This window comes from Natator depressus, chromosome 19, assembly GCF_965152275.1.
Source record: "Natator depressus isolate rNatDep1 chromosome 19, rNatDep2.hap1, whole genome shotgun sequence".
In the NCBI taxonomy this organism is placed as follows: Eukaryota; Metazoa; Chordata; order Testudines; family Cheloniidae; genus Natator; species Natator depressus.
In genome coordinates this window covers 1,643,875-1,669,322 of record NC_134252.1, presented here as the reverse complement: position 1 = coordinate 1,669,322, position 25,448 = coordinate 1,643,875, and positions in this window count along the sequence as shown.

The window sequence follows — 25,448 nt, the reverse complement described above, 5'->3', positions numbered from 1 at the left end:
GGCCCATATCTCCCTGTGTGCAGTAGAACCGTAAGCCTAGCTCTAGTGCAAAGCAGTCCTGGGATGGGGAGACGGCTCTGGGAGTGTTTATTTTATGTTGCTAAGGAAAAATCCCTCTGGATATTGAGAGAGAAAAATGAAATTAACTGTGCTGATAATTGATTAGCTAGTTCAATTCACATGACGTAACAGGGCAGATTCACACTCGGAAAAGCCCCATGAAAAGCCACTATTTGACCTCTTGACTTTTTAAGAATAATAAAAACAAACAAAAAAACACCCTAGAAAAACATGTTTTAAAATGTGCCAGATAATGAAGGAGAATCAGTGAATTAAACCCCCTGCCCATAATTCATATAGCTCTTTTCATCAGCATTCACAGGCCCTTATCCCACCAGGACGCAGAAAGATGGAGAAAAGCCCCTTCCAATCCTAATAGCTCTGGCTCCAATGAACTGTTTCACAGCATAACCAAGAGAACCAGACCCAAAGGCAAACCCTCCTGCTTTGGTTATGTGCCCCCCTCTCCATTTGGGGGGAGAAGATGTGCTCCACCAGAGTGAAGTCTGAGCCATTCATTGTGGAACAGAGCAATACGCAAGTTCAAGCTGTGGAGAGAGGCTTCTCCTCTCAGTGCCTGGGGTGGGCCACATGGCAGCATTGTCACAATCCCCCTCCCCCTCCACGCTCCTACCTTGGGCACATCACGGGAGTCAGTGTCCCTATTATATCTAAGGGGCTGCTGCACACCAGAGTCAAAGCAGCTGTCCTGGGAGCTCCAGTACATGTAGGTAGAAAATCACTGGCTGTGCTCGCTGAACATTCGAGCTTCTTCCTTGCAAAATGCACCTGCCATGGCACTGAACACCCCGGGTGCATCATGATGTCTCACTGCTTGAAATGGGGTGTCAATGGATGACAGCAGGGGCACAGGAGAGTCAGAAGGCAGAGGGCATAATGGCAGATGTATGTGGAAACAGGCCCCTGAGCCCCGAGCACAGCTAACCTGCTGCTCCAGACTCGGTCAAGGGACTAGGCTAGACGTCACCACTCCATCAAGCCTTCACTTCTTCTCCGCCTATCGGTTGCCGTGTAACCGTGAGGCTGTTTGTGCGGAAAGTGTCCGAGGTGCAGAAATGCAGCATGATCACCCAGGAAAGGAAGCTTCAGGCAGTTGCCAAGCAAAACTTATGGGTGCCTGAGCACACAACCCTCCTGGCATTACCCCAGTGCCACCTGTCTGGATTGCAGGCAGGTTTAATGGGATGCTGCAGGCTAACTCTGTCTGCCTGAAGGATGCAGGGGAGGGGGAGATGCAGGTATTAGACTCTCCCACAACTTCGCCCCCTGTTACAGGCATGTCAAAAACGTCTCCGCAGGCAGCTGTAGTGGTTCACACATTCCCGGACATTTCCCTAATCTTTACTGTTATCAAAGAGTATTTCAAGAGATCAGGCTTGCAGACATAGGTCAGAGAACAAGTCAGGTTTTATTTAGAAAAGGTTATTTTGCCAGTTGGTTCATAACAAGCTCCTGGGTTTGACTAGTGAGTCCCTTTAGAAGAGTTTTTCTCCTGGTCCCCAGGACGACGGTCACGCAATAGGGGTTTGGCTCTGCTCTCGTGGAACTGACATGAGTGTCTGGCCCTTGGTCAGCCCCAACCCCACTATGGCACAGACAAGCGCTCATGGCTTTTGCAAAAGGAAACAAAATTGCCTTTTCCCCCAGCCGATTGTGAAGTCTGCTTCTGGTTTTTTTAAAATTGTTCCCATGAATTAAACTGTTTTTTGTGGCTAGTGACTCCAGCTCAGCTGAGATCATGCTAGGCGCTGTCCACACCGCAAGGGACCAGCTTGCCCTCAAGTGCTTACTGTCTCAATAAGAGAGAGGCGCAGGGAGACGAGGTCACCCAGCAGGTCGGTGGCAGAGCAAGGAATGGAGGCCAGCTCTCCTGCCTCCCAGGCTGGAGTCCTGCTCAGTAAGTGGCTCTTTCAGTACCTCCGTTATCTTGCTCTGGAGCCCCCTGCATTTGAAGCAGAACATACATCCAGGCTGCTCCCAAAGCACTTCACAAAATGAGCATGAATGCTATACAAGAGTCACTTTATCCCCGGTGAAATGCAACCACCTCTAGGGTGAGGCACCACAACTGTTTAACACAGCACAGCAGTTTAAAAGAGGGACTGTATCTAGCTGATCCTGCAAGGGGCACATACAGAGAATGCCACTGCCTCTGTTGGATTTTGGCCAGAGCACCAGGGTTAATGCTCTCAATACCTGTGAAAAGTGCTACTGGACCTAGAAGGACCCTAAGCGTCTAAGACCTTGGTTTTCCATGTACTCTGGAGCACAGCACAGGTTGGTGCCATCTGGGGCTCTGATTCCGTATTGACTCAGAGGCAAAACAGACACCTACTGAATCAACACCACCGCATCTTGCAACACCCTGTTGTCCTACTGCCAAGTCTCTCAGTCAAGCGCTGGCCCAGTCTAGCTTGAGTCATCTGACAAGGCCACAGCTTGGGGTTCCTGGCTACTCCCTGCGTGCCGCCGTTAACCTTCTACTCCCCTGGTCAAGCTTAAAGGAGAAATTCTCAGGAACATTTTTCCATTCATGAAACAGAAACAGCTGTGTAGCAGTGAGCCAAGAGCCCGTCTCTTGGCATGGCGAGCGAGAATGCAACTAGGCCAAACTTTCACTCATGCTAAAATTTCCAGATCATGTTGGTTATCCCTGGGGAAACCCTTGCAGTGCAAAACTCTGCTACTCCCCATTCCTCCTACTGCCATCTCGGCAGAATATTTCAGACCACTGAAATCCATCAAATCCATCCCGCTGGTTAGGTGGATTATTCTCTGAGTGACCATAATTCTTGTGCTAAAATGGCAGGTAGAAACATGGAGTCCCGTTCCTTCTGAGTACATCGACAATGAAGCAAATGATTTTAGAACGAATTCTTTTGCAAAGCAAGTTTAGTATAAAAGGCATTTATTCATCTTTTATGCTTCATTGCAGGTCAGGTAGGGCATCCCCATTCAAAGTTCACATGCTCAGGATCTCTTTTGAAAAGTGCTGTAAGCTCTTCTAATTTTGCAAAAAAGACGTTAATAACGTCCCTGCTGCGCTTTATTGTGTCCTGAAAGGCTGACAATCTGCTTTCAGAAATTACAGAGGAAATGTTGGGAAACCCAAATGAACTGGTACAGGTAGCAGTCATCCCAGACACTGTGATCTGTAAGCAGCAGCTGAGCTGTTCAGCCAGCCACGGAACAATAACCGCACGCAATAAAAACCAACCAGGGCACAATATCAGAACCATTCCCTCACCTAACAGTGAATTTAAATTACGCTGGAAATCCATAAAGGATGCCAAGTGTGAATGCAGCAAATCTGATTCAATCAGCATTTGGGCTGGAAGACGATATATTATTAGAGATGAGACAAATAATTCTAATAAGATTGGAATATCCTCTTGCGGAATCTTCTGGCGAAACAGAAATCTCAGAATAATTCAAACACAAAGCAATTTCCCCGGGGCCATAGCCTGCGTGGGCAGAATGTGTAGAATAGAGCACAGGAGATGCCCTGGAGCTGTGGTGACCTTGGCAGCATTATGGGATGCTGTGACCTGATTCAAAGCCCACTGAATAGCTGGATTGGCATCAGGGGTTTAGGATCAGGCCCTAAATGCACAGGGATGAGGAGTTCTCAATGCACAACATGTGTTGTGAGGGCTTCCCTCAGCAAGAGACACGATGCTGGTTTTGTTTCCCTCTCTTTGTCTCTTTCCGTCTCACTTCAGAGGCCAGGAAATTGCCTTTGCATGTAGTTTATCTTCCCCTGTTGCCCCGCGGCACTGAGAGGCTGGCTTCCCCGGTGGTTATGGCGTAATACCTACAGACCCCGGTCGTCAGGATCGAACCTGGGACCTCTGGAGCTAAATGCATGAGCCTCTACTGCATGAACTAAAAGCCACATGGCTATTAGCTAAGGCTGTAGAGTAGACTCATTAATCTCTAAGTGATCTCGGTGCCACTAGAGGGGACAGAGCACCACACCCAGGAGGTGTGTGGCTTACAATGGCATGGGCTTAAGACACAGCAGATCTGGGCTCAGTTCCTTGCTCTGCCACAGACTCTTTGTGTGACTGTTGGCAAGTCACGTGATCACTCTGTGCTTCTCAGTTCCCCATTTGGAAAATAGTGATAAGAATGCTCCCTTTCCCGCACCCTGTGTCTGTAAGCTGGTTGGGGCAGATGCTCTCTGGTATTGTCTGTACGTGCAGCACCTGGCACAATGAAGATGGAATTTCAGCTCCTGTCATACAAATAAATCATAACAGCTGACATCCGTGTGACTCCTGGGCTTGGGTGGGCAGATGCAGGTTGCCAACAGATAAACAGAAGCATCTTTTGCCAGCACCAATTTCCTACCTGGCTGCTGGTGACCAGAATCTGAGGATCCTAGCGCCCAGCCCAGGATAAAATGGACTTTTAGTTTTACCACCTGCATTCAGGGAGATTTTTAATTCTTCTACGAAAGCTTCAGAATTTATGATCCCTTGTCCCAGCCACAGCTCTGGTCACTGTGATCCACACTCTACGCTAGAACATCATCATCGCCAGCGTCATCGTATTGCGGGTAACGCTTGGCAAGTTCCCGGGCACTGCTGTAATAGAGCTAACAAATAATACTAGTAACAGATGGTCACGGAGCCTTTAGACCGGCGCCCGACGTGCTGCGAACTCCATGTATGCACACTGGCCACCTGATACAACTCCAGCCAGTCTTTGAACCCCTTTTCTTCTCCTCTTCCATCTATTTCTGCTAAAGCCCTTTCAGTATTGGAGTTGTCTGTGAAAATAATTAGAAGTTAAGTGCAAATCTACAGTGTGTATTTCATGGCATTAAAATGAATGACATTACTTCTCCCCTCACTTGGCTTTTAATACAGCAGTTTTATTAAATGATCACAGCTTTTCATTGTGGTAATGGGCATTATTTCTGATTGACTACCGAGGTGCTGCAGTCACTCATCTGAGATTATCCTCAAAGATGGATAATTTTACACCTATTGAAAAGACAGTATTTTTGTTGCTTTGCTGCTGTCAGAGGAGGCTAAATTATGTATTTGTATTGTAATCTAATGCGAATGGATGAATGGAATTATGACTGGACCGATGTGCAGAGAAGGCAGCTGACAGTAAGTTTCATATTCTAGCACCGTTGTTAACTGGGAAACCCATTGATCAGATACCTCCATTGGGGAATGCAATATGTACTGGGATCAGTCACTGGATATCCACCGAGAAGTGGCTAGGAGAACATTCAATAATTCTGACCCCCACTGACTTCAGTGTGCTTTGAGTCAGGTCCTTGCTCCCAATCTCAGCATCATTTATATCAGTACTGGTGCACCAGGTGTCCCACCAGAGCAGGATTAGAGGGTCATAATAGTGCCTTCTGGCCTTAAAATGTATGAGTCGATGAACAAAGGATTGCTATGCCTTCCTGGAACGTTGTCCCATCTAATCCAGTATCCTTCCTCCAACAGTGGCCCTCACCAGGAAGGTACAAGACATCCTGCAGTAGCAGTTATGGGATAACCTGTCCCCAGGGAAAGCGTCTTCCTTAACCACAACAGTCAGAGGTGGATTTATGCCCGTTAACGTGAGTGTTTGTATCCCATCTAACACTTTGTTGTTTTTTAATCCTCACTGTTAGAGTTCTAGATATCATTATCCATGGAACTATTTAAATCTTTTTTGAATGCTTCTAAATTCTTGGCCTCAAAGATATCATGTGTCAAAGAGTTCCACAGACAATTCTTAATGGTAAATATCTGTGCAGGACCCTACTGTTTATTGCTGTCAGCCTCCCATGGGTCAGGGAGGCCTACCCTATCAGGAAGTTACGGTGTCCTTGTATTCATGAAGGTGCAGTTTGGAGAAACCTAGTTAGCAAGGGAGTCAGAAGAGGCATGGTTGATTCTGGTTTATAGAGCTGGGTCTTAGAACTGGGAAGAGAAAAAACGTGTGGAAACGAAGTGTCCCTTGCATGAAAAAGACCACATACCATGGACATTCCCCCCCACCCTCCGCTTCAGAATCTAATCCAGCTTCAGTGTCTTTCCAGGGTTATACAGAGACACTTTTCTTTTTTCCTCTCCTATATATATATAGATTTAACGACAGCGAGGTTTACACCAGGCTGAGTGGCGTAACCACTGCTCTTCTAGTAAATCTTAGTTACATGCAAAGACTAATCCTTTGGGATTGACACAGCTGGGCAACTGCTCATTCATTTCTGCAATGTGTTGTGTGTGGTGGTACAACCCTTTTCCCTTTGCATGTGCGTTTTTTGTGCTGCTTTAGGCAGTTGAATGAATTCAGGCCTTTGGGGAGAGATAAAAATGTATTAACACTGCATCTAAAAAATTAGAGGAATAGTCAAGCAAATTTATTTTTATTGACTTTTAGTGGGCCATTTAATCCAAACATCTCATTATCTGCAATATAAATATGCTCTGTAATGGTATTGCAATAAGAACAATTAGCTTTGCAATTAGCATGAGAATGAGCTCTCCGTGACTGCATGCAAAAGGCAACAGGCGTATCAGAAATGTGTCCTGTCGAGGAGAAAAAATAGCATTTCCGTTGGGTAGATGGATACAGTCTGACTTTAAGGACCAATAATATTTCTTCTATCAATCGAGCTTCCACACAGTCTGAGGAAGGGGCTTCGCTTTCCCTGAAGAACGTCTTTTCCTTTCATTGCCATGGCCTTGATTACCTAGATTTGTTATGGATGTCATGGAGTCCTGCAGCAATTAGCCCGTTCCATTAGTACTCTACCTGACTGATTTCCAGAGTTATTATAAAGGCTGGAGCTCCATATGGACTCTGTCTGAGCAGGCAGCTCAGGTCCAGCGCTCAAAAGGGGCCAGCTGGGAGCCAGCCCGAGAGGCCTTGTTTCATTCTGACTGCTGCCCACCAAGCCTGGCCATCTGGAAGCAAATGGTGCCCTGGGGAACTTCACGTATGAGGCCAAGGTAATGGTGAACAAATGGCAACTCTTCTCTGCCCTGGCCCCAGGAGAAGCTGGTGTTACCCACACCCACTCCAGGCAGCGCTGTCTCCAGTGGTGCCTGGCCCACGGAGAGGGGTCGATGAGTCTACTATTGCCTTGGCTTGCATTGCTGGGTCTTTTAGCTCAGGCATAGAGGCTTGTGCTGCTAGATCCGTCCTTAGATTTCCAGCGCCTCAGCTCCCACAAGGCAGAGGCATGCCGAGTTGTTAACACAATCAAAAGTGCAGCATCTCACTCCACCGCCAGGCCTGGCTCTTGAGCTAGAGAGGGGCTTGCTGTGCTGTCACCTAATGCTCCAGCCGCCTTCTGCCAGGCCCAGCAGAGCCAGCTGCCACGGAAACCTGCTTCTGGTGAAGATCCCTTCCTCCAGGGACACTCTGTGGTCAGTCTGAGACTCTGGGCCAGATTCCCAAAGGGATTTAGGTGCAATTTACATCTCAGTGAGCCGGGCGCCGAACACCCATTGACTGTCCATGAGTTAAGTCCCACTTTTACAAACGCATCTGAACAGGTCAGGTGCCTAAGTGGTGCCTTCCCCTTATGCTGGCCTGCCTGAGCAGGGTGAATTCGGGCAGAAAAGTATCAGAGTAGAACCAGAACATATCCAATTTGTATGGAAAATGCAAATCATTCCACCACTACTAAAAAATGGAATGTATAAATTAAACATGTTCAACAATAGACTTGACTTTGCTCCTTGCATATTTTAGAGCAGTGATATTCAGACCTCAGTGGTTTAGGGACCAAATTAGCGATCAACACTGCCCAAAAGAACCAAACAGTATGAATTCATTGTTTCGTTTACTATATATATATAATTATTCTCACAGCAAAATGACTGACCAAGTATTCTACAATTGGTTAATAACATAGTAAAAGCATCCTGATTGATTAATAACTTAGATTGGTTAATCATTAAATCACACAATATTGTGTGCTGCACAGAGCCATAGGAGACACATTTAAGAACCACTTGCAGCCTGCGAGCCTCAATCTGAGTATCGTTGTTTTAGAGGGTTTACTAGAGCTAATGGCTGAGTATTTTTGATCATTTTCCTACTTCAAGCTCCAGAATGATGTCAGGGTCCCAATGTCCAACAACTGAGCTAGGGAAGGGCTGTCACTGCAATGAGATTACTAAAGGCAAAGAGCTGGCACAGATGTTCTACAACTGGAAACCTCTGTGTCAAAACTAAAAGCATCTCTCTGAAAATTCTTGGGCCTGTTTCTCAGTGACTATTAATTGGGGGATTCTGCTGAGGCACACAATGAAATTATTTTCCATCACCTGCTTATTGATCATCTGCCTCCACTTGGACTTTTAGTAGCTTAGGAAACTGAAGACAGCCAGAGTTGCCATCTCAGGCTATTGAATAAATAATAACCATCACAAAATTCCAGCATTTAGGTCTTATTTAAATCTCCTTGCCCACAAGACTAACGTCAGTTTTATGATGCGTCATTATAGCCTCCCAGTGCATCCTGCCTGCCAAACAATATGTTCCATGAAAACTGATATAATCTGCTTGTTATCTATAACACAGCCTAGCAGCAACTCTTCATTGATTTTCTGCAAAACCACAATACAAATCTTCCTCTATGCCCCCTTTTACCTTTTTATGATTCTGAAGGGTTGCTTTCCACTCCTCTGTCATTTCTTGCCCACGTGCATCATTCTTGGTTATTTTATAACATTAAAAAAAACAACTATTGATTTGTACCACCACATGAACGAGTGAAAAGCTGGGAAGGGCGGCGGGGACACCATCATCAGTTATTTGAACAGCGGATTTAGCAGCTGCATTCCACAGAGCAGAGGAGCCAAAGTTACAAGAACTCCACTTAGAAATACAGAGGAAGCTCTTCAGGTCTGAAAGTGCAGGATCCTAATTTTTGGTTTCACTGAACATTTTCACACAACTGGCAAATATTTTTCAGTTTACAGCACCTGAAAAGTGAAACGATTTCCTGCAGAAATTTCCGTTTTTATTAAAAAGCCATTTTTAATCCTAAAAAAAAAAAATCAACTGAAATATTTTGAACAGCTCTAATCTGGCCCCTAACATCATGGTATTTGAGCACTCCCAGGAATTAATTATTTCAGCCTCACAGCACTTCCATGAGGTAGGATACATTTTACAGAGGGGGAGCTGAAGCACAGACCAATAAGTACAGCTCAACATTCAAGACCCCATCCATCAAAGCACATGCTTAACTTTAAGCATACACGTAGTCCTTTTAGCCAGCAGGTAGGGTCCTCTGCCGATCACAGGAAAGTCATGTTCCCTGAGGTACACACTATTTCTTTGGGTTAACAAGGCACTTGGTGGAATTTTATTTACTGAAAAGGAGGAGTAACGGGTTGTAACTCTCCTCTTTAATGGCAATTAATAGTGTCACATTTCTCCCGAGTTAAAATACAGGAACAGAAACGTGTTTCAGTGTTTTTAGTGCACATGTAATTAAAAACTAAGCTTTCCAGGTGGCAACATAAATAATTCCTGCCTGCTGATCAAATGATATTTAAGTAACGGAACAGGAATTAAGGGCCAGATCCAAAAGCCCCTGGAAGTAAATTGTACAACTTCCCTTGACTGCAATTGAGTTTGGGTCAGACCCTGACTGTCCCAGAAATGTGAAGTCTGTACCTGTTGGAGCAAAGTGACTGAGATGGCAGAGGGTGTGTCTACATTGCAGTTAAGCACTGGCAGCTGGCCTGTGTCAGCTGACTCGGGCCCGTGGGGCTCAGACTGCCGGGCTGTAAACGTTGGGGCTTGGGCTGGAACCCAGACTCTGAGACCTAGTGAGTGGGGAGAGTCCCAGGGCCCGGGTTTGGAACATCTACACCACAATTTTACAACCCCACAGCCCAAGCCCTGTGAGCCTGAGTCAGCTGACAAGGGCCAGCTGCAGGTATTTAACTGCAATGTAGACATATTTATGTACAGGCGTGATTACCTGCCCTTTCCTGGTTACTATAAGCGGCCAGTCCGCATCCAAATCCAGTAAAAATAATAAATTAAAATAGGCTATAATCCATTTTATAACTATTTATTAATAAGTATTTAAAATCACTATCTAAAAGGACAGATAGATCAACAGCAATGGATATAATGGTATTAAGAAACCAATAATCCAATATTTTAAAATTTGGAAACAAAATAGCTAAAATTTAGTTATGGTAAGTGTGATACAGCATGGCCAGAGGGCAGCAGGAGAGTGTTAGAAGGGAGCCTTATTCCCTGTAGGGGGAAGAAAGTTTGCTATAAATTAATTAAAGCACCTGAAGCCAGTCACATGATAAAAACTCCCTGCTTCAATCAGACAAGGGGAGGAGTTGAAGCAGAGTGGATTGGTATTGGAGCAGAGAGCCGTTTGGAGGGAAGCAGAGGAGAGTTTGGAGAAGTGCTGAGGTGGGCTAAGAAGACCAAGACCCTAGGTTAAGGGACACCTGGTTTGTGCAGAGGGAGGGCAGGAAGCCCCACAAGCTGAAGGGCAGGAGAGGGAAGTAGCCCAGGGAAAGGAACCGCTAGTTCAAGTGGTTTACCGCTAACCCTAGGGCCCCTGGGCTGGGACCCAGAGTAGAGGGCAGGCCCGGGTCCCTCCCTCTCCACTCCCCTCCTCTAGGACACTAGTGGGGCAGTTAATACCCCAGTTCAGCGGCAAGAAACGGTGCCCTGAAACCTCCCCCCTCCCAAGAAGAGAAAGCGCGAGACCCATCATAGTAGTGCCCACAATTTGCCACATAAGATACACGGAATGGACCTCCGGGATCTTTACCTGTCACTGAACATAGCCATCATATTGATCGTGGAGTATAAAACCTATCTACAAATATTCTCTTTAAAATTTTTACCTTTACGATTGCCAGCATTTCCTTCACTCACTTGCCACGAGCCCCAAGTACGAGGCCAAAGAAGTGTATATTTTTACCTCCCATCAAGTTCTTAATCTCTTCCTCCACTTCGAGGTAGTAAGTTACCTTCTCTCTGAGGCCTTTCGCTAAACTCTTGGCATTATCTTCCCAACTAACTGTCACATCCACAACCACCGCCATATCTCCTTTTGTAAAGACTATATCTGGTTTTCTGAGTTCTCCCTTTTTATTTCTCAAATGGGGTTCTTTAAATACTTTCCATCCTAATTTACCCACCTTATCTACAACATCTGAGACTACCCTATTATGTTGTCTAATTCGTTCATCTTTAGTTTTAAAGCATTGTCCTGATATGTGTGGTATTGTCTCTTTCACCTTGCCACACCATCTACAAGAGGCATTTACTCCAACTCTTCCTCTTGCTAATGTTTCTCTTGTAGGGTATATATTCGCCCTAAATTGTAACGCTGCAATAAATGATGGGCACTTAATCTTACTAGAATTTTTCATAATCGAATTACTAATTGCATCATTCTTAAAATATTTCGTTCCTACCCCCTCACATCTCAATCCACACCATCTAGAGAATTCTTTCTCCCTCCATTTTTTAGGATTTGGTGTTGCTGCACTAAATACCAGAATCTTGTCAACTAGATTTTCTCCAGCATATAAATATGAAAGATCTATCCGTTGTCCTTAGAAACAATATGTCTTCTCAATTTCCAAATCAACATATTAGGGATTTGTATACTAAATTTTGTCAGCGCAAGTCCTCCATCTCTCCCTCTAGAATAAAATAAACCATCAGTAGTACATTGCAGTAAATGTAAAATTTGTTTTACTATTTTCCTAACTAAAATATCCAAATCATTTAAAAGATAAAAGGGGGGTTCTATTAAAAGTGGATTATAAAATAGCCTCTGTAAAATAAATGTTTGTAAAATCGTTAATTTCTGGGCCAGCTTCAGGGAGGACTTATTCAAACTCTTACTCCATTCATTCAATTTATCCCGAAGCGACAGTCCTCCAACCTCTATCCAGGGATCTATTCTTGCACCCAAATACTTTTCAAATTCTCCTGGTTGTACATACTCAATCCTATCAGTCCCTATATTCCAATTATCCTTTGGATTAACTATATAAGTTTTATATTTTGATAAAATGTGAAAACCCTTCGTTTTTTTCACATTAATTCGAAGATTAGTGGTGTTACGAAAACATTCTAAAATACCCAAATTTTTAATCATCCCTTGATATGAATCACTTAAAATTGCCACGTTGTCAGCAAATGCCAATGACGTGACACTATTACCCTGAACATAAAATCCACAGCCCTCTGATTCCAACCTAGTTAAAAGGGGATCGATGGCAATATTAAATAAAATAGGAGACAAAGGGTCACCCTGTTTGACCCCGCTCCTAATTAAAATAGACTCTGTACTTTTATCCCCCACCCAAACCCTTGTGGTACAGTTATCATATAAGTCCCCAATAATTCTTATAAAATGCTCATTTATTCCCTATCTTCTGAGGCCAGCCATAATATGTCCATGTCCAACTGAGTCAAATGTTTTTGCTAAGTCTACAAATACTGTAGCTAATTCCTCACCACTTCGTTTTACCCCTTTTATCAAATTATCTAAAATTGCTATAATTTCCTCACAGCCAGGGGCAGAAATAAATCATTTTTGTCTACTACATATTTTAACTGCAATCATTAATCTTTTAGCTAAAATCTTAGTATATAGTCAAACCCATATCGAACCTATTGTTAAAGGCCTCTTTCAATTCCTCCTCATTTTCCGCTTTTGGAATTAAAATTGTTCTATTTTCTTTAAAATCATCTGGGACTTGACCATTTTAAAACGATATATTAAAATTTTTTGTGAGAATTAAGAGAGTCTATGTTTAAAATATCCCATAAATCACTCACCTTTATTTCATCTGGGTCAGGGGCGCTATCTTTATGAATTTCTCTTAATACTTCTCTAATTTCATTCACGGAGATTGGACTCATTAATACATCATTATCCACACTCTCTGTGGGTGAAGGCCAACCAACGGTATTTCCATGTCCAACTTTATCCAATATATCAACATAATATGCCTCAATTTCTTTCATAAGGATGTTACATTTGGCTCTATCCGGTTCTCCCATTATAATTCGAGCCAATCTTCTTCTATCCTTCTCAAATAACTGCTGATAAAACTTATATTTTGCTTTCTTAGTAGCATATTTTCTAATAGAGGTGGACTGTCTTTTCCTATCTCCTATCACTACCTTCCTTCTCTTCCCCTTATTTGTCACCTCCTGTTGTTCCTCTTTCCTATTAATATTCTCCCCTAACAGCGAATTACATACCCTTTCCAGCATGGCCCATCCAAGTTGATTATCCTTTAATAACCTTTAAATTTCCTCTAGGCTATTAACTATTTCCTGTCCTTCTCTACTCTGTTTCCCCTGCCTACAAACTTTTTCCACTTTATCCACAAATGGATGTTCTTGTAATGGTAAAATTCTTTCTCTGGGAGGTGGAGTTTCTAATACATTCTCTTCAAATTTGTCTACCTTTCTCACTTCATTAATCTGTCCATCTATCTTGATTTTTTTCTTCGCCAATTCTCGCCTTTTATCTGATATTTGTTTCTTAGTTTTTTATCTTAATTCACCTTCAATACATTTATTTATATTCCTTTTCCCTAAATATTTATTCTCTACTTGAAGAAGCAATTTGACCTCCTTATCTGTCCAAATCCGAGATCAAGAAGATCTCTCTCTATTCTTAGCTTTACTGCTATATCTTCTTTTCTTTGCTTGTTTCTAATGGCGGGGTGTCTGTGTCTACAGTGTTGGCTTAATCCCGATTTAGTATGAAATGCCAGCCCACAAATAGAACAGGTATAGCTCTTTGCCGGGGTATCCACCTCCCTGGACACGCACTTGGGGTAGATGCAAACTATATTTTGATATTGAGAGGATTTTCTGCACTTCTGACATATCACTCTTATGGCCTTACTTTTATGAACTATGTTAATATGTTTTGCCCATTTTCCAGATGCTGATAAAACCGGAGGGCAAATTGGACAATTGAAACAATCAACATGGTATTCCCAGTAGAAAACCCCATCTTTCCATGAACTACTTTTTGGTATATTTAACAAATTTGTTGAATTATCAATCATACCGTCCTTAAAATCTGCAACAGAATTAACTGAATTTGATAAATTAATATTAAAATGACCAGGTTCTTTAAAATACAGCTCATCAAATGTATTTAAATCCTCAAAATCTGGATTAAAATTGTCCATAAATAAACTATTAAAAGTATCCTTAGTAAAAACCATAGGTAAAATAGATAAAATCTCCTCACCTCAATCATTACTTATCATTTCATCTTCCTCAACTCCCCTTTCCTTTTCCATTGGGATCCATCGATCTCACTCTCCTGAGGTATCATCTCATTCCCAACTGTCTTGTCCATCGGTCCAGGGACCCTAATTACTCCCCTAATATATTTAACACTGTCGGCCAGGGCATCGAAGCCGACAGCGGGGGCATTGTTAATCCGGTATATAAATAAAATTTTCTTTTTTCCATATTTAAAAGATATAAGCCTTCTCAGGGGGAAACTAACCCGTACCAGGGGAAAACTAACCCTTACCAGGGGGAGTCTACCCATACCTGGAGGAGGCTCCCTTACTGGGGGGCAGCTTTGTTGGGGATGCCCATCCCCACCCCCCCAGAATGTGGGGGGTTTGTCCTCTGCAATCCGCCCGGCTATCCAAGCCAGTTACTGACTCTCACCACGAGGAGGCAGCGGTTGGACTTGCCATCCAGAGGCTTTCCTCAGTGTGGGGTCCCAACCAGCATAAAGTCAAGCCCTAATCGGTGTGCGGAAGAGGGCTCAGATCTTGGCGGGGACTGCCCCTATTGGCCGGGTTCGCACCCATCCCCGCCTCACAATCCATCACTACCCTCAGGTCGTGGAAAACCGTCCAGGCTCGACATCTGGGAGGGTCCAGAGACGCATGGATAGCCATTAAGAGAGTCAGACATTAAAGACAGCGAGCATCAGTTCTGTCTTGCCCTCTGCACACATGGAAGCTTTGTGCTTGAGATGATTTGGCGGCTGCTGGTGCCTGCCAAAGACTCTGCCCATGAATGTGAGCCTGTCACGTTAGTAGGTTTCCCACATGTCGTTATACCCTCTGACCTCTTTTCCTCAGACTCACTGGTCAAGTATTTGACTGCCAGCCCAGATGGGTGCCACTGGGACCGGGGAAACATGGGGCATTGCCATTATGGAGAAACAGAGCAGGCCTTTGCAGGAGGACACGCCCCTGGCGCAGTCTGTGATGGGGCCCTGATAAAGCTGGGATCTGGTGAGAGCCCCCTGTGCCATGTTGCTGCACGTTCTGGCATAGGAGTGCCTGGATCGAGGGGAACATAATACACGGCAGATGTCCCGGGGCTTTGTGAAGGGCAGAGTTCCCGGGCTGCACTGTCATTCCAAGAGGCCACCTCAGTCTTCCACATCTTTGGGTAAGGCCATGTGGCTGCACCCCCACGCTATAGATAGTGCCATGAGCCAGTCATTTGTGTCCTCACTAGGTAGGATCCAGGGTCCAGAGAATTCCCCCTCCGTTTCCGTCACCGAATGCGCTCCTGGCAGGCAGTCGGGTACATCAGGGCGAGGAGGGCAGTATAGGCACCGGAATGGAAGAGAGGCAGTAAAAGAAACTCCTTTCTCCTTGCAAGGCCCTCACCTAACGGCAGGCCACAGGCCTGGGCTCAGGCCGCAGACCAGTCCTGCTACTACACAGAACGGCCCACAGAGCTCCAGAGACGCACTAGCCACAACGTGAGAGAATGAAATAGCGGAGTCAGAGGAGCAGCCGAACACAGGGGCGCGTCTGATGTTCTCCGGGGGGCCAGCCGCGTCACCTCTTTTCTTTACGTGCCAACAGTTTTGTTTTCCTTTGCAGCGTCTCCATGGCAATCAGTCAGTACCTGCTCCCTGCTGCTCGCTGCAGACAGAGGGCTTTCTGTAATGGGTGAGGAGAGGATTGTGTTTGTATTTTTTCCCTCCTTGCTGAGTTTCTCTGATTTATTAGCGATCTCTAATTCCCATTCAGACTTAGGGGTTTTTTTCCCTCACCACTGGAAATGCCCATTGAATATTTAATTCTGCTTATTAACTTGCCAGAAGGAGTCATTGTTTACCTGAATCTGTCAGTCCAAGGAGAATCTGTCAGTCCAAGGCTCAGAGAGGAGCTCCTTATTAAAGTTGGTTTACTTGCCCTTCTCTCCAGCCGCTAGCCATAAATCTGGTGTCTCTGCATAGAGCCTTATCGTTAGTCTTTGCAGGTGCAGCTCCCGTGGCAAATGCTCCCTGCCAATTAGCAGCACGAATTCCTCAGCTGTTGTAACCCGTGTGACACTCCCAATCCCTGAACAGTGAAGGAGTGTGCAAATGGAAAGGGGCCGCTTGCTTTGTTCCACCGTTGCTGAACCTGGAGATAATTATCTAACAAATAGACTATCAGAAGTTATCAGTTGTAATCTGCAGAGGCCATTTTTTGTGTGAATTTTTTTACAATAATTGGTGGTTTTACTTTAATTAAGCAGCTTGTCTAATATTGTGGCAACACAAATGTGCATGGTGTAAACCAAACTGTCAGGCACAATGCAATTAGCTGCTTCTCCTCTGTCTCTTTGCTCTTAGGGGCATTGGCAGCATTCATTTCATTGCAGGGTATTAAATGTTATAGAACTAAGAGCAATGGGGAGTTAACAGAACATGAAGAAGGAATTCGCTTTTTGCTGAGGCAGGCCTATAAATCGGCGGCTGGGTTTCTGTTGTCTCTGAAATGTCACGTCATGGTGAGACAGTCTGGGCACGGTTTTCTCGGGGCTGTCACTCTGGAAGGCAAGGCAAGAACTACATCATTTTTTAAATTCTTCTTTCAAGTGAATTTCAGTGCTGTCGTCGACCTCAGAACAGGTGCTGCACTGGAAGGTTGGGGTGGCCTCTTGGAATGACAGTGCAGGCCAGGACCTCTGCCCTTCACATACCCAGAGTGCACCTACCATATCTTATGTCCCAGTAGATCCAGGTGCTCCTATGCCAGCATGTGCAGCAACACGGCACAGGGGTCTCTCACAAGATGCCGGCTTTATCAGGGCCCCATCACAGACTGCGCCAGAGGAATGTCCTTGGCAAATGTCCGCTCTGTTTCTCCATAATGTTTCTAACCCACTGACCCAGTGGGAAAGGACCCCTTCCTTTCACTGTTACTCCCCCTGAGCCAGGCAGGCAGCTTAGCAATTGCATGTCATATGTGAGCAATGGAATGTTTTATTTAGCCACAGATTCAGGTGAAACATGGTGAGTGTTTTGTATCCCAGGATCAGATTCCCAGCAGATGCAAATACACACAGCTCCACTGAAGCCTGAATGAATGCCAGTTTACATGGGCTGAAGCTATGGTCCTCAGTGGAGGCAGAGAAAGTGATAACAAGTGATGCTGGAGTGGGATGTCATATATATTACAAACTGTCTGGGATTAAACCATTATTTATATTAATGAATCCCTCTAGACTGGGTAAGTGCCATCCCAGATAACACATGCATTTCGCTATGTGAGCCAGGGTGAAAGGCTGACCCCACTCCGGCACTCTTCCTTTTATGACAAGTTAAATCTCGGACAATATTCTAAAGGTAATTTGGTCTAACAATTGAGCACATTTCCCTTGGATAAATGCCTCTTTGCCTTTAATCTGTTACAAGATGACGAAACTTAAAGGAAATGTTCGGCTGTTGGGAAAGTGCTCTCTCGAGACACTTCTCCATTTTTGGATACTTGTGGCACTTGCTTAATCATTTTCCAGGGATTCCGCTCCAGCTCCCAGGGCTTTCCGTTTTTTTCTCTTTCCTGTTTTGTAACATAGGAGGATGAATATTTTACAGTCAGGAATTATGTATATGCCTTGGATTTAGATGCTCTCAGATGTAACATGCCACTTCTCTTGCTGTTGTTATGTATAACCACATTCAGTGCGTTCCCTCCGAGATCTAGGGAGACAGATCTCTGCACATGACAAAGCAAAGTGTTAAAAAGTCCCTGCCTGCCCACCTCTTTGCAGAAAGGCCATGATCCCGGGGGACAGATTAAGCACCAGAGTAATTTCATCCCGATTCAGCAAAGCACATGCTTTCAGTCCCATTGAAACCGAGTAGATTTAAGCATGTGGCGATGGTGTCTCTGCCACCCATTCCGCATCATCTGCTAACGCTGCTGACGCTGCGCCATACGAGTGAGAAAGTCTCCTCCCACATAGCCGGGGAGCTTTCATGCGGCTACTGCACTCAGGCAGCCCCCAGCTGTTGGAATGGCCCCTTCAGGCTTCTGCAGTTCTGCGGAAAAGGACCTAGGGGTGACAGTGGACGAGAAGCTGGATATGAGTCAACAGTGTGCCCTTGTTGCCAAGAAGGCCAATGGCATTTTGGGATGTATAAGTAGGGGCATAGCCAGCAGATCGAGGGATGTGATCGTTCCCCTCTATTCGACACTGGTGAGGCCTCATCTGGAGTACTGTGTCCAGTTTTGGGCCCCACACTACAAGAAGGATGTGGATAAATTGGAGAGAGTCCAGCGAAGGGCAACAAAAATGATTAGGGGTCTAGAGCACATGACTTATGAGGAGAGGCTGAGGGAGCTGGGATTGTTTAGTCTGCAGAAGAGAAGAATGAGGGGGGATTTGATAGCTGCTTTCAACTACCTGAAAGGGGGTTCCAAAGAGGATGGCTCTAGACTGTTCTCAATGGTAGCAGATGACAGAACGAGGAGTAATGGTCTCAAGTTGCAATGGGGGAGGTTTAGATTGGATATTAGGAAAAACTTTTTCACTAAGAGGGTGGTGAAACACTGGAATGCGTTACCTAGGGAGGTGGTAGAATCTCCTTCCTTAGAGGTTTTTAAGGTCAGGCTTGACAAAGCCCTGGCTGGGATGATTTAACTGGGAATTGGTCCTGCTTCGAGCAGGGGGTTGGACTAGATGACCTTCTGGGGTCCCTTCCAACCCTGATATTCTATGATTCTATGATTCTATGATACTGCGCTTTGACAAACCCATGCAGCTCCCTCGTTGCTCCTTCATGGTTGGTGGAGAATTCAACCTTCATAAGCCGAAAGAGAGTGTTTTCCTTTGGAGTATCATTTATTTGTAGATCTGATTTATTGTTTTCCCTTCCAGGGCCCCCAAGGAATCTCACTGTGTTTGTTCTAGGGCAGCAAAAATAGAATCACACTGACGGGTTCTGGAGATGCAGCCACTTTGAAACCAGGGGCTGTGCTGTGCTGGGATCTTCCTTGTCGTTTGTTTCTTTCTATGCCAGAAGAACTTCCCCACCTGTCGGAGAGGAATGATGGCGAGGAGGAGGAAAGGGGGCTGATGTTGACAGCAGCGATATTCTGTGTAACAAACAGACGTGAGGGAGGGCGAGGCGAAGGGGCCAGATGAAGTTCATGAGGAAGTAAAAAAGAGCTGGAGGATTCCCTTGGCTCTGCTGTCGCTGAGGAGAAGACGCCCCTCTCCACTGGCTGCAGGCTCCGGAGCACACTTGTAAGCCACCACCTTTCGGGGGATGGAAATGCACAGAGCAGCTTCTTGGGGCCCCAGCCCCATGGGGAGCAACTGTTCTACTAGGCAGCATTTTTATTCACATCACTGCAGTACTTCAGGACCCCAGCTGATGAGTTCGGTTGTGCCAGGAGCTGCACTGACTCTGCCTGTGAGCTTTTCATGGCCAGGACTGTCTCTCACTCTAACAGACCAGCCAGACCAAGGGAGGGAGAAAGAAGGGCTTAGCATTCCCATTTTACAGAGGGGAAACCGAGGCAAGCAGCGACTATGGGATTTGCCCCAGGTCACGCAGGGAGTCTGCAGCATAGCTGGGAACTGAATTCTGAGCTCTTCAAACCTCCAGGCCGTTCTTGTTTTGCAACCTCGGGCCTCCTGGAGCAGAGGGAGGATTCTGGGTGGCCTCTCCCCAGTCACACAATGGAGGGTGGCTCTGTGTGGCTATGATCTTCAGTGGAAAGTGGGCTTGTCTGGCCCCCATCCCAGGCAGCAAGCTGGGTCTATGAGTGTAGGCCCCAGGAAGGCAGGATCTCTGGGCCCTTAAGGATCCTTTGGAAGAAGGCAAATTCTGTGGGGCAAAAGCCAGGCAGGAAGCAGGCCCCGTGAGCTCCCCAACTAAGGTCAGGGCTCTGTGTTTCCCCAGGAAGAGCAGATAGCATCTTACGGACTTACACCAGTGCATAGTCTGGAGAAGCAGGTATTCCAAGGGACTCCCCAGTTACGGCACCCCTTTGCTGCGCGATCTGGGGCTAGGCAAGTCTGTGCCTCACTTTCCCAGGGCGTAGGAGGGGGATAATAACACCCTAAAGCACAGTGAGAGCATCAGATGGAAGGTGCTGCTGCAGAAGCAGTGACTTAATGAGTAATTGCCCTGCCATGCGCTGCTGCGAAGGGCCCACAGGGACATGCTGTCAGGTCCCAGGGCCAGGGATGCTTTTCCCTAGTTTCCCCTCCCAGTTGTGCTGGGGCTTTTGTCCACCAGGAGGCAAAGATGCAGAGAGGAGGAAAGTCCCTTTGCATTTCTGAGTGCAACTAAATAACCAGGCTGTGTTTGCTGTCATCACTACCGATCATAAAGCATTCGTTTGCACTGACCCTTTAATAAGCGGCTGATCCTAAAGACAAGGGAATTGTAGGCCTGGAGATGACCAGTATAAAGTAAACTCATTACCTTAAATTAGCATCAAACTATGCGGGTTTGTAAGCTGAGCTTGCACATATGGAAAAACCATGATCGGAGGGGGCACTTATTCAGCTCTAAATGTAGTTCATATCGCGTGTCTCCAGCGAGGCCTAAGCTGGGGGGTCAGAGCACGTTCAGGAGGGTTTCTTCTCTGCAGCTAACATGATCATTTTATTAAGTAAAGCAGGAAAATCTCTGTAGTGACTCAGTCCTGATGGGAAGATACTCGGCACTCTGCAGTCCCCAGGCATGGTGGATCCTCATGCCCTTGTGCTTAGCTCGCGAGGGTCACGCAGGTTCCGTGGGCTGGACGCTCCTCTCCCTTGTGCCATCACTTTACACTCCCGCAAAGCAGTGTGACGCTATGCCCATTTTGCATGGAGGTAACTGACAAGGTGAGGTGCCAGGCAGTGCAGAATCGGGCCTCTGCTCACCAGCGCTTAAGCCCTGTTGAACAGTGTGGGTTTTCACTGCTTATCAAGCGATGTGCCAATCCCCATGCTGTCCCGCACACGTTTCGGTGACATTCTGAGCATGGCAGGGGCTCCCACGTGCTGTAACTGGCACGTTACACACACCTCCAGCCATAACACAAGCCCATCTATCTGGTGAGGAGCCCAGAACAGTGAACATTCGCCTCCAGCATCTCTTCAGCTAAGCAAGAATTCTCAAGGAGCTTGTCAAACGCCAGTGAGGTGCCAACTCCTCGTCTTGCCTTTGAAAATCTGCCCCCGTGCCTCTAACAGATGTGAAGGAGATCCAGACTGGTTAGAAAATGTCTGAGTTCCCTGGGAAGAATTCTGAGCTCTGTCAGTCCAGAGAGCTGCCATGTGTTACAAGCCAGGTGATGAGGGAGGCGGGTGCCCTGCTTTTCAAAGCTTTGATGATGCGTTTATTAGATGTCACCAACAGGGAGTAGAGCGGGGGACGGGCAGGTTCTTGGTGGGTCTAAACGAACCAACAAAATCTGTTGCAAACTTAAAACATTAGAGGACTGAGTTGTTGAAGAGGGCTCGTTTGCCCCATGCTCCGGGGGAAATGTGTATGAATACATTATCTTGACCACAGAGTACAGTGGAAATGTCAGAAACCATTTCTGAAGCTGATGACTGGGGAATTTCAATTATATCATTGGAGGGTGTGAGAAGGAATCAGGCCACTATGATACACAAAGCTACGTTGCCACTTTATACGCAGGAGGGGCTGGAAAGGGACCCGCCTTTGAGCTCAGGGGGAAAGAGCGAGCTATAAATTAGCCGCTAGTAATTCCGGGGGTGTAATGCAGGAGTACGTGGCACCGAAACGACACCCGGCATCCAAACAGCTAAGGGGCACAATGGACTCCAAATGCCCAGCTCCTGACCCTGCCTCACCCCTCCTGTGCTGGGCAGAGGAGCCCACACTCCTGGGGGCCTCAGTTACCCCGGGGCCCTCCCGCAGCCTTGGGTATCACAGGGACAGATGGATGCGAGTGGGGATGTTCTGCCATGTATTGGCCAGCCACACGCAGTGCCCGGGAAGCAGCTGGCCCTTAGAGCCACTTACTAGGTGCCCAGGGCTCTGCCCAGGCAGATTGAGTGGGGGTCAGTGGTGATCCAGGCTGCTGGGGAGAAACCCTGTACTAGGCAGGGGCTGAACATTTGACCAATTCAGCTCAGCTCTTTAGCAGACCTGGGTTGAATTTTTTGACTAAAACTTTTTTCGGCAAAAAATGGAGATTTAGTGGCACCAAAACATTTCACGAATTTGTGCCGATTTTCACCACATTGGTTTGATGTTTTCAGTTTTCCAGCCAAAACATTTTGTTTTGACATTTTTGAAATGAAATGTTTCAATTTTTTCCATTCAGAATGACTTTTCACATAGAAATTTCATTTATTTTTGTTTTAAAATAATTTTAAAATGTAAAAAAATGCTTGAAATTGACAGAAAATGTTTTATTCGGCCTGAAATGATTTTTCAAAATTTTTCAATCACCAAAAGATTCGAAAAATGTTTTTTTCCATAGGACTTGAAATGATTTTTTTCCCCAACGAACCGAAATATCCATTGTTCGCCCTGCTCTGTTCTTTAGGCTGTTTTGAGAAAAATATTCGTTGCTGGAATAAATGGGTTCCCTGCTTCCACAGCATCTGGCACAGTGCCCCGGCCTGTGATAATATAATAATAATTAAGAATGATCCTGACTTCACTACTGGGAAAGCTCATCCCAGCCGGACAAAAAGAACAGGGGAAGCAACAATTTCATTCCCACAGGTCCAGTCCCAGCCGCAATTTTCCATTTGGAAAGATGGGTGGGGGGGCAAAAGGGAGACAAAGGAAGGGAAAAGAGACACACACACCCCCCAAAAAAATCACAATGTCATTTTTTTCAATGTAAAAAAAGCCCCAAACCTGAGGACACATTTGTTTTGCTGTCCCCTGGCCCCCCACAAAAGAAGTGCAGTATTTTTGTGAAAATGTTTTGCATCAAAAATATTTTAATGTGGCCGCTCTTGGGGCAGATGTGCGCCAGAGACTGTGCTGTGAGGCAGTTTGTGGAGTCCCCAGGCCCCTGCAGCCGTTCCAGGGGAGCACCTGCCCTCCTGCAGTGGGGAGCTGCAGCACGCGGTCCTAACAGGTCAAGGGTGCAACACAGGGAATTCCTTCCTCCTCTTTCCCAGGGTACAACCCAGCCCATCGCTCAGCAGTCAGCTGTATTTATATTTGCACCAAAGAGGGAATGACTTTGCGGCCGGGATTCAGTTCTTCAGCCTGATGTTCGTAACGCCATTGTAAATATATGTCCTGGCCCTCTCCGGTTGTTTTAGGTTTCACACTTGAAGGAACATGATATTAAAGAAAGCAACTGTCCAGACTGCATTCAAATCCGACACTACCCCGATAGCTCTGAGTTAACTCAAGTGTTTTTCTTTTCTCTCAGCGAGACAACGTGCCCACAGCACAGCTTGGCTCTTCACTGCCCAAAGGGAAGGTTTTTACACTGAGATCGCTTTTCCGTGATACTTACCTCAGTGTAAAACTCCAGAGGAAATAAGGCACGGTAGTTCTTGCAATGCTGTGGCTCATGGAGGTCAGCCCCAGGGAGAGGATCGCTCTCTCCAGGTGCGGGATACCTGTGACTTGTCTGTGCTGGGGTTTTACATCAAGAGTGCGCTCTGGAGTGAGCTATCGCAAGGTTAAACCACACTTTTTCTGCAGTGAAGGCAAGCTCTCAGATGACGAGCTGCCTGTAGGAACGGACCAGTCTAATCAGCTCATGGAAAATTGCTTGGCCTAAATGAGCCCATCAATATTAGGGGCACAGTCCTCTATTCTTAGGCACTCTTTGGACCTAATCCAAAGCCCAGTGGAGTTGATGAAAAGGTTGCCAGTGATTTCACTGGGCTCTGCGTCAGACCAAGGCCCTTTCTAAACACGATGCTTTATTGTTCCTGATTTTAAATGTTTTTCAAGTCCGTTAGAAATAGAAAAAATGGGCGAAATTCAGGATTAATGTCAGCAAAACATAAGAGTCAGGTCAGCTCGAAGACCGTTGTGATTGTGTTGGGCGCCCGCCCCACCCCGAGGCAGGCCTGGGCTGGGGTGAGCTTCGCACGCACACCTCTGGCCTGTGCTGTCTGCACCGCAGCCGCACCCCTGGATCCGGCCCGGCTCGGTTCATTCTGTTATCGCCCACCGTGCGAGTGCAGAGGCCAGGATTAATGACGCTGCTGCCGGCACTGGAGGGCAGGGACCTGGCTGCCCAACCCCTCGCTTTCCTTGGCCTGCGGATGTGACCTCGGGGGGGGCTTGGCCAGCCTCTGCCACGACCTGTCACCAAAAGGCACGTACAGTTCTCATGGCCACACGGCGCCATAACTAAGAGACCCCATGTCTCCCTTCCGTGGGATTCCCTGGCTAATCCCACAGCGCTCGTTGGATCTGCAGCTCTGGGGCACGGGTGTGAGTTCTGCCTCTCCCAGCTCGTGGCACTGCAGTTTCATACAGAACCCTTGGTAGTTTTCTCCTCCTATGTCTCAGCAAATGCCCCTCTCCCCTTCGGTGCCACCCCGGATTCTGGTGTATTCGGGCAAGGCCCAGCCCACTGGTCCCAGCTGCCCTGATGTTTGGAGGAGGCTGCCTTAGGGCCCGCCTGTCAGCTCCAACACAGATCCCATGGAGAGAGGGAGAGGAGACCCTGGGGGCTAAAGTCTGACCCGTGCCCAGACTAGCTGAGAGGTGGCGAAGTCTTCCAGGGTAGCTCTGCCTACCAATAGCCCGTGTCCGCTCGTCTGCCAGGCACCTCGGACCCGCTCTGACAGCTCCATCTTCTCTCCTGTGCTACACCGTGGTCCTGCCTGGGGCTGGCGTGGGGAGGAGGGAGCTCCATGCCAGTCGCTGGACCTCGGACCGCGACTCCGGCCCAGAGGCGTTTGCACCAGCCAGTCCCGACAGGTAACAAGAGCAGCGTGGCAAAGAGCGGTGCTCCGGCGAGCCAGCTCCCCTTCCAGCCCCCGGGGCACCCCTCCCCCACGGCAGTGTTACGAGCATGTCCCATTAATTGTGCCATTTAATTAGATAAAGAATATTCATATTTCATTAACGACTCCGCCGTTTGTTCCGCATTTAGCTCCTCGTGCTTTAATTACGCAGCTTTCTAAAATGGCACACA